This window comes from Megascapheus bottae, chromosome 2, assembly GCF_031878675.1.
Source record: "Megascapheus bottae isolate mThoBot1 chromosome 2, mThoBot2.hap1, whole genome shotgun sequence".
NCBI classification, from domain to species: domain Eukaryota; kingdom Metazoa; phylum Chordata; class Mammalia; order Rodentia; family Geomyidae; genus Megascapheus; species Megascapheus bottae.
Window position 1 is genome coordinate 43,198,597 of NC_143510.1, and position 15,230 is coordinate 43,213,826.

The 15,230-nt window shown below is 40.3% G+C and overlaps 1 protein-coding gene across 3 annotated transcripts in view; it reads left to right on the forward strand.

Annotated features, from left to right (window-relative positions):
• Tmem117 (transmembrane protein 117) overlaps positions 1–15,230 on the forward strand; it is a 350,457-nt gene that overhangs the window by 125,809 nt on the left and 209,418 nt on the right. The window lies entirely within an intron of this gene.

Below are 15,230 nucleotides of genomic sequence, written 5' to 3' on the forward strand. Positions count from 1 at the left end.
AAAAAATAAGACTTCACATTAATTAGTTGTACAAAGTGGAAGAGTTTACTGTGACATTTCCATATGCACATACAATGTATCACCATCAACCCATTGCTCTCCCTTACCCCTGCCCTCTTCCCTTCCTCTCTCCCTCCCTCCTTCCCTTCCTTCTTTCCTCCTTCCCTCCCTCCCTCTTCTTTCTTTCTTACTTTTCCTTCCTTCCTTCCCATCCTGGGACATAAACTCAGTGCCTTGGGTGCTGTCCCTCAGCTTTTATGCTTATAGCTAAGATTGACTTTTGAGGTTGCAATTTTTTTATTTGGCAAAAACAAAGCCCTACCAAATTACTCGTTTTAGGTTATAGAAACCCATATAATGCAAGCAGGGAAGAGCGCCTTGTAAAAGAACATACTGAAGTGAAGTTATATTGGTAATCAAGAAAGGGCGAAGTCAATATGGGCAGCAGCGGAGAGGACAGAGGAAAGAGATCTGACTGTTGACAGAACCAAGGTGGATGCCATGCAGGCGGGCAAGACAGACGTCTGTGGAGTTGCTCTCCTCATTGATGGCTATGGGACAATACCGCTGCACCATCACCGATGAAAGAAGCAGTGTCCTGGAGACAGAACACGTGAGGAATCTGGCATGGTCTGGAGGAATCTGGGAAAAGGAGGTTACAGGGACTGCCCTTGGCTTTAGTCAGGAAAGGCAGGATGCAAGGCACTCTCTAGAAATGTGTGGGGAGTGACTGACTTGCTTGATGTCTCAGGGAGGCAAAATCGTTTTCCTGGATCAATGTTTCGAGTTCTTGTGGTCAGAGGCCAGTATTTGCTTCAAGAAACTCTGTGCCCTTGGAGAACACAGACTTTAGTGATTCGAAGAGGTATTTCTGTAAGTTAATGCAGGCTCTGCAAGTTGTGGCAGTCCAAGGTAACTTAGAGTAACTAGAAAGATGAGTCAAGATTTTATTTATTTATTTATTATCCTGAAGGTAGGACATGGTGGTGCACGTCTGTAACCATAGCTATTCAGAAGGTAGAGATAGGAGAATCTTGGGCAAAATGTTAGCAAGACCAATAAACAAGCGAGGCATGATTGCATTCTCCCTCAAGGGAGAAAGAAGAAAGGAAAAACAGCATGAGACAATAAGGAAGGGTAAGAGTTAAAATGTTTGCATCTTATCTCTCACAGGAAAGACAAGGAAAGGGTAGTGGAGTTGGGATGCAAGGTCAGCCAGTGTCTGAGCCTCGATTCATTACATACATGTTGGCTTACCACTTCACCAGGCTCGTTCATGAATATTCTTTCCTCTGGGTCTCATAATGATTTTCTGGGGGAGGTCAGGAAGGGATGGTTAATTCTATTTTAGAAAAGAGAAAGCCAAGAACCCAAGGGGGAAATGACTGCCTCAGTGATGTCTTGATCATGGGGTGGAGACTAGAACAGATCACCACTACCTGTACCCATCCTCCCCATCTGAGGCCCAGCTTCAGAATCACATGGAAAGTCTGTGTGTTCTCTCGGGCAGAGTCATTACCACTGGTAGCATAGGAGAGGCCAGTAGAGAGGTCCAGACAGGGATGACCTTGTGGCTTCTCTCACATGTCTAATCACAGCTATCCAAAGCTGATACAGAAAAGTCAAGGGATGAGGCAAAAGGGGATTGGAGAGAAGAGACACATTGATGCATCTGGCCTAGAGCACAGTGGAAGAGTTCCTGAAACTTTCAAGACAGAACATGAAGTATCTCATCTATCCATATGTCCATTTGTCAGTCGATCTATGTATCTATGTATCTATCTGTGTATGTATGTATGTATGTATGTATGTATGTATGTATGTATGTGTCTATCTTTTGTGTCAGTTCTGGGGCTCAAAGTCAGAAAATTGTTTAAAAAGTTTAAATACATTTTACACAAACAATGAAGACACATCAGAAGGTCCTATTCTCTGCAGAAAGTATTCATTATTCACTTTATAAATTGCACAGTCCTCAAGAGAACAATAGCCTTTTGTCTTTTGGCTAATCTTGTGGTTTTTCTGTGTGAGTTGTGCTTAACTCTGGGTTCCTACATAGCAAGAAGCAGAGCATCTGTGGCGGCACTAGGCAGGTGTTGGTTTGGTTTTCGTTTTCTCCTGTCTGAATGCACGCAGCTGGGGAGGTCTGCACTGTTCTGTTGATCCATCTTCTGTCCAGGTGTGTGCATGCACCCTTCCCTGGAACATGACTGATGCGGTTTTATCCCAGAGACCTTGGGACTGCAATAATTAATGACCCCAGGCTCCAACTTGGCTCTGAACCACCGTTACGCCTGAGGTTCAGACATAAAGAATCAAAGTGCAAATAAAAATGATGAGGAATGGAATTTTAAAGTATTTGGGATGTGGAAACGCAAAGCACATTTAATCCTTACAACAGCGTGTGGGAGATGTTAGCATGTTGTCACTGTTTCTGGTTTACAGATAGGGAAATTGAAATTTAAGGACATTATTGCATCGTGTGTGTGTGTGTGTGTGTGTGTGTGTGTGTGTGTGTGTGTGCGCGCGCGCGCGTACACGTGTGCATGTGTGCCGGTGCTGGGGTTAGAATAAGGATTTCACCCTCTCTCCCTTGGCTTTTTCTACGTCTGGCTTTTTTTCTACTTCCCCCACCTACATATGAATGTGTCTTGCATAATCTAAATTCTGGCAGGTAAGCTTCTAGGTATCCTGTCTCAGGGACTGAATCCACAGAAGCACTGTGTAAAGGTAGGATTTGTGATGGCCTGCTTCAAGTCAGAGGCTGCTTCTTGAACTTGTATGTACGTAAACAAGTTGGAAGCTGGTAATGACTATAATTCTAACTACTCAGGAGGCTGAGATCTGAGAATCAAGGTTTGAAGCCAGTTCATGCAGGGAAATCTATGAGATTCTTACCTCTAATTAATCACTGAAAAGCCAGAGATGGATAACTGGCTCAAGCCAAAGAGCTCCAGCCTTAAACAAAAAAGCTAATGCACAGGGCCCGTGTTTAAGCCTCAGTATTGGCACACAAGCGCGCGCGCACACACACACACACACACACACACACATTTAAAAAATTACGTAAGGAATGTCTTTTAAATTGCAGGTCCTTGGGCTCTTGTGAGATATTCTGTTTAAGCAAAGAGAGGGAAGAGTCTTAAAATCTATATTTCAGCAAGTACCCAGACTTTAATACATGTTTTTGATAATGCTTTTTTTCTTTTTAAATATATTGCTTAGAATTGAAATGTGAAAACCAGAGCCATAGCAAGGATTTGGGAGGCTTTTGGCTTCATATGCATATGCTGGCAGGAGGTAGACAAAATCTCTCCTCTCAAAGGGGCCGAACTGGTAGTCGGCATTGAAGACTTTCCCTATTTATTACAACCCAGTACTGAGAACTTAGAGATGATGCTGAAGAAGCAGTGCAACATCTTTCTAGATAATGATTTTTAAAAAAATTTGGAAAGTGGCTGGGTGCTGGTGGTTCGGGCTATAATCAAAGCTGGCTACACAGGAAGCTGAGATCTGAGGTCCAAAGCCTGCTTGGGTGTGAAAGTCCATGAGACTCTTATTCCAAGTCAGAAGTGGAGCTGTGACTCAGGTGGTAGAGCACTAGCCTTGAGCAAGAAAAGACCAGGGACAGCACCCGGGCCCGGAGTTCAAGTTTTGGTGCTGGCACATGCGCGTGCGCGCGCGCGCACACACACACACACACACACACACACACACACACACACAGCATGCTTTTATTTTCCCTTATCCTCCTACCTTTGAATCTAAGTATTTTGATTTCCTTCATCCAGCCAGATATACTACAAATGATCTCAGAGAATGCTAAATATATCTCCATCCCCACAGCTCTCCTCTTCCCAAATCCCCAGCACACATAGCTTTTGTCTTTTGCCTCTTTCTGACACGCACAGGTTTGGAGGGTCTGGACTCCTTTTTGCCTCTCTGGCCAAGTCCTCCAGATTCACTATAAGGTCACACATTTCTGTCTCGACAAGATCCTTTGATCCTTTGGGAGCTCAGGCTGTATAGAGCTGCCCTTCAGTGCAGAGATATGAACCTAAGGCCTACCACGAAAGGCTTTGTGTTTCATGTGGAGCGCAACCAGAGATGAAGAGAACAAAACATAAATATGTATGATTCTGATCATATGAGGGAAAGCGCGTGTTCACTAATCCTGATTTACTTCATTTTTATCTCATTTCCCCCCAGGTATATCCATTTCCTTGTAAACGACTTATCATTTTTCCTGACAAATGAATAAAATTTCATCAGATATATCTCTTTGTATATCAATAGTTCTATAAGACATATACCTGTATTTATATAGTACACATATATATATAAATAATATGTATGTATACAGTTGAATAAAATTTCATTGTACATATATCAGATATATATGTATATAGCAGATATATAGAGAAATATAATATACATATGAATATATGTATATATGAATATATATGTGTATATATCTATATACATAGGTCGATATACATAGATATGGATATCTTGCTCACAAGATCTATGTAGATATAGATATCACAGGGTGTTTTTTCATCTATGCATCCATTGTAGGGCATCTGGGCTGTTTCCTGTACTTGGCCCTGGTGACTAGTGAAGCATTGAGCTTGAGCTTGAATGAGCAAGCATCTTTACTGTATCCTGACATGTGCTACTCTGGGTAGTTGACCAAGAGTGGCATGGTTGGATCCTCATAAGACAATTCTATGTTTAGTTGTTTGTTTGTTTGTTTGTTTTGAGGAATCCCCAAGCTACCTTCCATAGTGATTGCTCTGTCTACTCAGGGGAAGATTCCAATGGTGTCAACTCCTGTGAACAGCTAACTCCTAGTTGAACAACATTGAGCCTCAGGAAGCTGAAACTTGTGTCATGGAGGTGGGAGAGGGTTAGAGGGAAGAAGCCAGAAGACTGGAGAGAGGAAAGGGGGGAGAATGTAGTCATCATATTCGATATGCATGGCACCCAGTGACTGGAGGGGAGGACTGGGGAGCAGAGTTGGGGTAGATTGATGGTGGAGGGGACACAGATCAGGATGCATTATGCTCATGAGCTGACCTCTGGAAGACAATAGAAGTAAATACGAGAGAGAGAGAGAGAGAGAGAGAGAGAGAGAGAGAGAGAGAGAGAGAGAGAGAGAGAGAGAGAGAGAGAGAGAAGGAAGAAGGAGGAGGAGGAGGAGGAGGAGGAGAACAACAACAACCAAACTGTATCAAAATAAGTTTGTGGTCTGAACAGAAATATTTCCCTCTGAGAGAGAGTTCTGGGCCCAAAGCATTAGTCAACTTCCAGGGCTCCAGAACAACTGCACTCAAATGTCCATCCCGACATTTCAGTGGAAGAGATCCTGGTACTGTCCCTGAGCTTTTATAGCCAAGGCTAGCACTCTACCAGTTGAGCCACAGCGCCATCCCACTGTTTTTGGTGCTTCATTGGAGATAACAGGCTACATAGGTTTTCCTGCCTGGGCTGGTTTCAAACAACAATCCTCCAGATAGGGTGCTTAAAATCCTTGAGCCATTTGGGGAAGAAAAGAGAATCATAGAATGATAGTGGCAGAGACTTTGGGTATTTAACCTTTGCAAATGTCGTGAGCCTAATGGGGCTCAGGGGAAGCAAGTGCTGCTGACATCTCTGTGAGCAGATGAACACACCTGTTTGTTTTTTCTGTTGGATTTGGAAAATCCACTACCAATTAAATAAAAATTGGACCAAACCTCAACTTCTGTGGGATAGAGGAAATTACATCAGCTTCACCTCAGGCAAGGCCCATATAACATCTATATTCCAAAGCAGGAAACTTCTGATAGTCAAAGAACATTCCTTATTAGCACACAGAGCAGGTGTCTGCCCCCTGCCTTATGGGGCATATGGAGCAAACCTGATTATAGGGGTGTATGTGTGTGTGTGTGTGTGTGTGTGTGTGTGTGTGTGTGTGTGTGCATGCTTCAGTACTGAGCCTTGAATTCAGGTCCATACACTTCGTAATTTCTCTTAAGACTGATATTTAACCACTTGAGGCACAATTCTACATCTGGTGTTTTTGCCCCCTTGAATTAGAGATAAGAGAAAAGTCTTATGTACTTTCCTTTCAGGACTGACTTCAAACTGTGATCCTCAGATCTCAGTCTCCTGAGTAGTTTAGAATTACAAGGCATGAGCCACCAATGCTATCATTTTATTAGTTAATAAAAGGAACAAATCCATAGCTCTTGTAAAACAGTAAGCTTGCAAAAGCTTAGCTATACATATTCTTAATGAAAAGCTAAAGTATTAATTTAAAAGGAAGAAATGAAGATTAATGTTTATTGACTGCTTGTTTAGTAGGAATTATATCTCTCAATCATAGATATAAAGCTGAGGGACAGAGAGACAGAGAGACAGAGAAATGTAAGTTACTCAAACTTTCATTGCTAGTACCTAATAGAGAAAAAAAGAAGCTATATTTCCCAATCTGTCTGACTAGGGACTTAAGGCAGATAATTGTTGACAGTTCTGGCTAAAGAAGAAAGAGGCTTAATAAATGCGCTTAAGTAAAAATTACAACTATTGGAAAAAATTCAGTCTCGAAAACAGTAAGAGCACTGGGCTGCAAGCATGGCTCAGGTGGTAGACTGACCCTCTGTCTAGATAGCATAAGGCCCCATGTTCAAATCCCAGTACCATTAAAGAAATTAAGGAATGAATTACCAAATAGAAACAGTCAAAGCATTTCAAAGGGAGAGGGAACATCAACAGGAGGAAGTATATATGGGGATTTTCTGGAAGGTTCTGATCCTTTTTTCTAGACTTGCAAACCATCAGTGCCCCTTGCCAGAGATGGTTTAAGACAAATTAGAAAGGATAAACAAGACATGCATTGTGTTTCCTACTTCTTCACTTCCACAGTTCAGAATCCATTCCAATTTGTCAGAAGTTGAGTGTGTGTGTGTGTGTGTGTGTGTGTGTGTGTGTGTGTGTGTGTGTGTGTGCTGGTACCAGGGATTAAACTCCTTCAGTGTTTTCACTCAACTCTGGGTGCTCTACTCCTTGAGCCATGCCTCTATGTCTCCTAGTTAACTATATGTAAGAGGCTCATGAATTTTCCCACCTAGGCTGGCTTTTAACTGAGATTCTCAGGTCTCAGCCTCCTCACGTAGCTAGGCTTACAGATGTGAGTGTAATGTACAGGATAGTTGCAGAGTGCTCTTTTTAATACATGTATTTAGGAGACACTGGCGAGGGTGCAGGCAGTCTTCTTGTGGAAATGTGGTCTGGCGTAACAGGATGAAGAATGCAGACAGGACTTCTTTGGATGGACTTAGCAGGTCTGAGCTGTGGTGCACAGTGCAGATGGTGGAATAATAGCCTAGTGTTTGCACCAGGTGAGTGCAAGGCAGGTTGGGAGCAGTGGTAACATTTCCTTTCAGGTGTTCTCTCCAATCTCCTGCTCTATCACTGAGCCATACCCCTAGCCTCTCCTTTTGTGTTTTGGAGGATTTCAGGAGCCAAGAAGCAAAGGGATACAATAGCACTACCACCAGCAGCACGATCAAGCTTGATGTAGAAAGAAGAGAAGGAAAATGGCATATGCCAGCCACATGGGTCTTCAGGCTCCAGATTATCAGCGAGCATTTATTGTTAAATAACTGGAGTGGATTTTTTTCTTTGGTGGGACTTTGAGCTCTTCTGCTCAAGGTTAGCACTCTACCAATTTGAGCCACAGTCCCACTTGCAGTTTTCTGGTGGTTAATTGGAGATAAGAGTCTCATGGACTTTCATGTCTGGGCTGGCTTTGAACTGTGATCCTTAGATCTCAGGCTCCTAAGCAGCTAGTATTACTGGCGTGAGCTACTGTGTATAGCCTGGTATGAACTTTATGAGGGGGCTGGGGTACTTTAAAAGCCACAAAAAGAGGCTGGGTGCTGGTTGCTCATGTCTGTAATCCTAAGCTACCCGGGAGAAGAGCTGAGGATCCTGGCTCAAAGCCAGCCCAGACACACAAATCTGAGAGATTCTTATCTCCAATTAACTAGCAAAATCTAGGAATGGAGCTTGGCTCAAGAGATAGAGCACACCAACCTTGAGTGAAAATGCTAGTAAGAAAAGGACACCAGAGAAGTGTGCACTCTTGAGAAAAAAAGTATTAAGACCCTTCATGAAGTCAGATGATATGGACTCATGACTTCACAACGACCTTGATATAATGGGTCTCTTTTTCTCGTTTCTTCTTGACAAATTATTGAAGAGGAGAGAGGGGTTTCAATTATCTATAAGAAAAATAGCCTGCAAGCAAATCTTACCTTCAATACCCAGGGCAAGAGGAGCCTAATGTTCAATTCAAATGTTGGAATTCTCTTCTTTACAGTAACAATAATAGCATGTTACTGTGATGTTAGAAAGGTTGTCATTTCTCTTTTACACTCGGCATCTGTAGTCGGAAGCTATTTGGTATGGAAGTGTGCTCATAGTTCTTCACTGATGGAACACATTTAACAAGGAGAGCAAATCAGCGTGTTTTTCCAATTAGCCAATACGGTTACATATTTGAATAATTACTGCCCAGCAAAGTATGTTAATTTGTGGTTTCGCATGGGTAAAATAGCTGTCTCTTTAGTTGTTGAACTTCAGTGTACCAGACACAGCTCTTTGTGAGCAGTGACAGATAGAGAATCCACAATGAAGCCTAGGGGTAGTAGCTCGCAGCTTCTATTCTAGCTAACCAATAGGCTGAGATGTAGCTTATCTCCAGTTAATCAGCCAAAATCTGGAGGTGGAGATGTGGCTCGAGTAGTAGAATGGAAGCCTTGAGTGAAAAAGCCCAAGCCCAAGCCCAAGCCCAAGTCCTGAGTTCAAGTGCAAGCACTATCTCACACACACACACACACACACACACACACACACACGTGCCCAAACCAAAACTAACAGTGGGTTCACTGTAGCCTGTGGTAAAATGAGTACCCTCACAGGAGACAGAAAAAACAAACAAAATACTTTATTCCAGGAACAGAAAAGACAGGCGTTAAACCATTGACTTGACATTTAGTGCAATTAAAAAGAAAAGGCAAGCTAAAAAGCAGGTCGTTCCATCTGTCAAAACTGCCACAGAGAAGAAAGATGCCATTTAACAAAGCACCTTGCCCCGGTGTTTTTATTCCTATCAGCTGGCACCATCTTAGACAGAGAGAGAAGCGCATTACAGCAAGCTCCTGGGGAGCTAACCAATAGACCCAATCTGGGCATGCTCAGCAGGGATGAAGCTTTAGTATTTACAACCTGCTGATGGCAGGGAAAGGATTCCTTAGAACAGTGGAGCCAATGAGTCCTATTTACATTGCCTTCATAGCCCCTGTTTCCCTATGACCTGCTCCTATGAGCTTAGCCTTTCTATGAGTACCGCTTGCTGCAAATGAGCCAAGATCTTTGCTTCAAAGTCTTGCAGAATTGTAGAAAAACACTTGCCTTTCTTTCTCTGGCCTTCCCTTCCCTTCTTTATCTTCAGAATGATACTACTGAAAAAATAAATTCACAGAAGTGTATTGTGGGTTGATGATTTTTCCAAGTACCATCTCAAAATCTGTAACACCATATCACAAACACAAACTGCCTTTTTCATGTCATGAAAAAGTATTCTTTCTAAAATACACTAATTATATGTTGTAAGTTAAGATTTTAAAATTATGGTTTATAGCTCCAGACTGTCCTCTCATGTATTTTGGTGTAGTCTATGAGATAAAAATAATTTCAACATTTTAACCATTTAAAATGGAAATAAATCAGAAAAAATAACTCATGCTTCCATGAATATTACATACAGATTATATTTCATATAAATGAAATTCATATTATTATATATGTTATATATTATAACTTATATAATCAAATAAACTTCATATAGTTTCATGTATATTTAATTTATTAAATCATAGACACCCTCATGTATTCATATAATGTCTACTGTTTATTATATATGGCTGATGTGTACAATGGCCATACTATCTTGTCCTTTACCAGAAGAAAATTACTAATTTCATAGTAAGTATTTCCTTTTCTAGTCATATCAGTGTTGGGACTTGAACTCGGAGCTTCATGCAATCATTTGGCCATTTCCCTCAAGGCTCACACTCTGACACTTGAGCCACAGTTCTACTTCAGGCTTTTGCTGGTTAATTAGAGATAAGAGTTTCACAGACTTGCCTGCCCCAGCTGACTTGGAACCACAATACAAATTTCTCAGTCTCCATAGTAGCTAGGATTTAGCTGTGAGCCTGGCATATAATTTTCTAAAAGTTTTTATTTCAATCTAAATCCTTCCTTTCTTCATTCTTTTCTTTGGGACAATGTCTCACTAATAGGTCAGGCTAGCTTTGAACTTGCAACTGTCCTGCCCCAGCCTCCTGAGTGTGGGGATTACAGGCATGTGCTACCATGCCTAGCTGAATATTTTTCTGACTTTCACAATTATGCAAGAAAATTATGATCTTTAGTTAAAGTGCATTCTGTTTTATCTATTTCAGGACTGGTCTTAACGACACATCAGCTTCATTTTTCATTGGCATAAGCATGAAATTACTTTTCCTCCCCCTTAAATATTTTTTTGGATGAATGAATGAATAAATAAATTTACAAAGCTGAAGAACATTAGTTCTAAAGGAAGAATCTACTTTAACCCATATCTTCTGTTTACAGTTTAGTCTCATCTGTAGTTTTGACGATGTCATTTAAATGAGAATATTTGTCATGTTTCTGAAATGATCAATCACCAGAAATTTGAAGGTGATACATTTGTGGGATCACACAATGTATTTGTGCAGGATTTAACTCAACTAGTAATAATCCTAATGAGACCTGCGGTATGCTCGATTTTTCTATTCTCAGCCCATTCTTTATGGCTGCTCTGTGTCATGCAGTATTAAAAATACATGCAAATCTCTGAGATTATTCACGCTGAGTGACAGGAATGCCTGTGATCTGTGTTCATCTGCTTATACATACAGAAATTGATTTGTAGAGAATCAATAATCAGTTTGCCTTGGGATATAAATCTGAAATTCCTGCTGTAGAATGGCTGGATTGTTTTTTGTTTGGGTTTTCCTGGACACTTTTACGTGTGAAGCTTCCATGACTACTAATTATAATTATTTTTTAAAGTTAATGATTCCCCAGGGGTTTCTTTTAAGGAGAGAAAATGTTACACATGTAAAATTTCTCACTACGTGAGTAAACAGATAAATCACTAATCTCATCAGGCAAGTTTTTTTTTGTTTGTTTGTTTCTTCTTCTTACTGGATCCCTGGTAAATTAGGAACATGATGTCTCACTATTAAATTAATGAAATTACACCATCAGCTTCATTTAATGTCACACATAAAATGTTATGGGTCAGAATTAGAGCCAGAATCACTATAAGAAAAAAGTTGCATCATCATCAATAATAATAATTGTTATTATGTTGGCTGATACTGGGGCTTACACTCAGGACCTGGGTTCGGTCCTTTAGCTTTTTCACTCAAGCCTGGTTCTCTACCACTGAGACACACCTCTGCTTCCTGCTTTTTGATAGTTAACTGGAGATAAGATTCTCCTGGACTTTCCACCTTGGACTGCCCTTGAAGCATGATCTCAGATCTCTTGAATAGCTTGGATTGTAGGTATGAACCACCAGCTCCTGTTTAAGCACACTGACCACATATTGATATTGTACCTCTTACTTCAAAGAAACTAGTGCTTCTAAGAGAATTGGCTGAAGTCCAGGCTTAGAGCAGTGCATGTGTGTGACATCCCTGAAAACTAGCCATTCCAGTTACCAGGTGACAGCCCTGGAAACTAGCCATTCCACTTACCAAGGAAGTTGGCCAAGAATACCGGAGCTCATGTCAGAACTGCTCAGAGCTCAAGCAGAAGGGGCTCCCTAGAGGAAGGAATCCTTTGACCTTCAACATTATAGTAATTGTGATTGAAATCCATCAGATATACTTGAATTTGTGAGATAATGGTGTTTTTTTAAATACTAATGGATCACCATGATTATTATTAAGGATGGCAACAGAAAACCACTGCATTGTTTTGAAAACTGATGTGTAAACGAAGAGAATAATTTATCCTTCATTGCCCATATATTCTTCATCACTTGGTTCTGGAGGGAAAGAGGTGTCCTCTAAAATATGAGGAATGGGATATGAGGATGTGAAGGGAGTATCTCTCAGTGAATAAATGGAAAATATAAACTGGATGCTGGTGGCTCACACCTGTAATCCTAGCTACTCAGGAGGCTGGGATCTGAGGATTATGGTTCCTAACCAGCTGGGCCAGGAAAGTCTGTGAGACGCTTATCTCTAAAAAACTACTCCGAAAACAGCCACAAGTAAGGCTGTGGCTCAAGTGGTAGAGCATTAGCCTTAAGCAAAAGAATCTGAAGGACAATCTCTAGCCCTGAGTTCAAGCCCAAGAACAAGCAAACAAAAACAAAAAGAAGTAAAAAAGAAAGAGAGAAAGAAAGGAAGGAAGGATGGAAGGAAAGAAGGAAGGAAAGAAGGAAGGAAAGAAAGAGGGGTCAGGAATTTGGCCTAGTGGTAGCGTGCTTGCCTAGCATGCATGAAGACCTGGGTTAGATTCCTTGGTACCACATCCATAGAAAAAGCTGGAAGTGGTGCTGTGGCTCAGGCGGTATAGCGCTAGCCTAGAGAAAACTCAAAGACAGTGCACGGACTGGCAAATAAAAGAAAGAGAAGAAAGAAAAGAAGAGGAAAGAAAAGATACTGGCATATTCCACAATAAGGCTGACAGAACTCATCAACCATCAACATCTTTTAGAGATAGAGAGATGGGAAGAGTTTTTTTTTTAGAGAGTCCTCTCCATGAAACAAAGCAATACAGCTTTTTATAATAAATATACTTATAATCAAAAGATGGCCAGGACTTCTGGGAGGCTTATTGTTTGTATTTTACCTTGGCTATGACTTTTAAGAATTCTCAACTTTTAATAAACTGATAAAAACAAAAAAAACAAACAAACACATTTACCACAGGTGCATCAGAAAAACTTCCTAGGTAAAGGGTAATTGAAACCCTGGTTAATTTTCAATGAAATTTTAAGCTGTATAACTGAGATATAAAGTCATTTCAACAAAATACCCATCTATAAAATAGAGTAATTCTATTAAATTAATTTTAATATGTATTAATATTTATAATACTTGATAGAAAACAAAAATGTATGTGTTATTTACATGAATAGGATCTGGTAGTATAAAAATTCGATTAATTTAGAAAAAGCTTATAATTTTCAAGGGTTTATAACTGAGTCCAAAGTCAAGATTTTTTTCATGTATTTTTATTGTAATTACATTGTATTCACCAGATAGAAGGTGTATTACTTCACATACATTGATACCCTTTCTCATGTCTTGGTCCCCATTTCCCTCCTTCCACCCCCACCCCTCATCTTGTTTTCCCCCTTCCCTATCCTATTTCAAATAACAAAATAAGCATATATATAATATATCAGATAACAAGGTGAAATACTGTAACAATATGAGATAACCAAGGGACAGCAAAAGAGATGAGAGATAACATAGTACATTAAGGACAACAATCACTCATTTTATGGCTTTTGTTTCTATATCCTGGAGGTTCTTTCATTTAGTGTCATTCTATATGGCCTTATGTATCTAGGTTTTGTTCTGTGGTAAATCTCTGCTAGGAGAGCCCAAGATTTCTACTGATTATGACAAATGAGGGAAACCATTTAGCCTATGTTCCTTTGAGTCTGGCTTACTTCACTTAATATGATTTTTTTCTAAGCCTTTCTATTTCCTTACAAATGAGGAGATGTCGTTCTTTCTGACCGCAGCATAGAATTCCATTGTATATAAATACCACATCTTGTTTACCCACTCATCAACTCAGGGGCATCTGAGCTGATTCCATATCTTTGCTATGGTAAATAGTGCTGCTATGAACATCATTGTGCTAGTGGATTTAGTATGTCCTTATTTCTGGACGATTGTGTAAATGCCAAGTAGTGGAATTGCTGGGTCATAGGGGAGTTCTATGTTTAGTCTTTTGAGGAACTGCCATACTGCTTTCCATAGTGGTTGAACGAGTTTGCACTCCCACAAGCAGTGTAGTAGTGATCCCTCCTGGCCACATCCCCTCCAGCATCTGTTGTTATTAGATTTCTTGATCCTGGCCATTCTAACTGGAGTGAGATGGAATCTTAGCGTTGTTTTGATTTGCATTTCTTTTATGGCCAGAGTCATCGAGCATTTCTTCATGTGTCTATAGGTCATTATTATTTCTTCTTCAGAGAAGACTCTTTAAGTCTTTGGCCCATCCAAATTCAAGATTTTTAAAGAATTAGGAATATGTAATCTTGACAATATGGACCATTTCATGTGATAGCTATGTGTGCATGAAGGAAGTTTTTACCTGTATGTTATGGTTATGATGATGATGATGATGATGATGATGATGATGATGCCAGTCCTGGGGCTTGAACTCAGGACCTGTGCTTTGTTCCTGAGCCTCTCTGTACTCGAGGCTAGTGTTCTACCACTTGAGCCACAGTGCCACTTTTGTCTTTATCTGTTTATGTAGTACTGAGGAATTGAGCACAGAGCTTCATCCAGGCTATTAACTACAATTCCTACCTGTATATCCTTTACATATTGTTTCCCATGGATTTTCTATTTCTAGTAACTCTGCTTATGTCGATGTGTGTGTGTGTGTGTGTGTGTGTGTGTGTGTGTGTATGTGTGTGTGTGATAAGAGTCTTATCCTGGGTGGACTTTGGACTCCAGTATTCAGATCTCAGCCTCCTGAATAGCTGGAATTATTACAAGTATGAGCTTCTCAATTAGATATATTCTTCTATATGTTCCTTGTAAACTAGATAGTAAATGTGTCACGTTAGCTTCCCTCTTATTTTGGCAGCTCTAGGATTAGAACTCAGAGTCTTGTACTTTCCAGATTAAAAATTTTACTTCTTGAGCCACATCCAGTCTGCTCTGCAAAAATATTTAAATGAACATTAAAATAAAATGAGGAAAACATGATATACAAAAATACGTTCTAGAAAGTGAAAGGGGAAAACATCACAAATAATTATAAGCATAAAATAGCAATCACATGGTATGATTTTACATGTGCATTATTAAAGGCGTTGAATTAATCAGTTTATCTGGCTATGGATGTAATCCCCAACACTAGCCTGAGTTCAGAGGATGGAG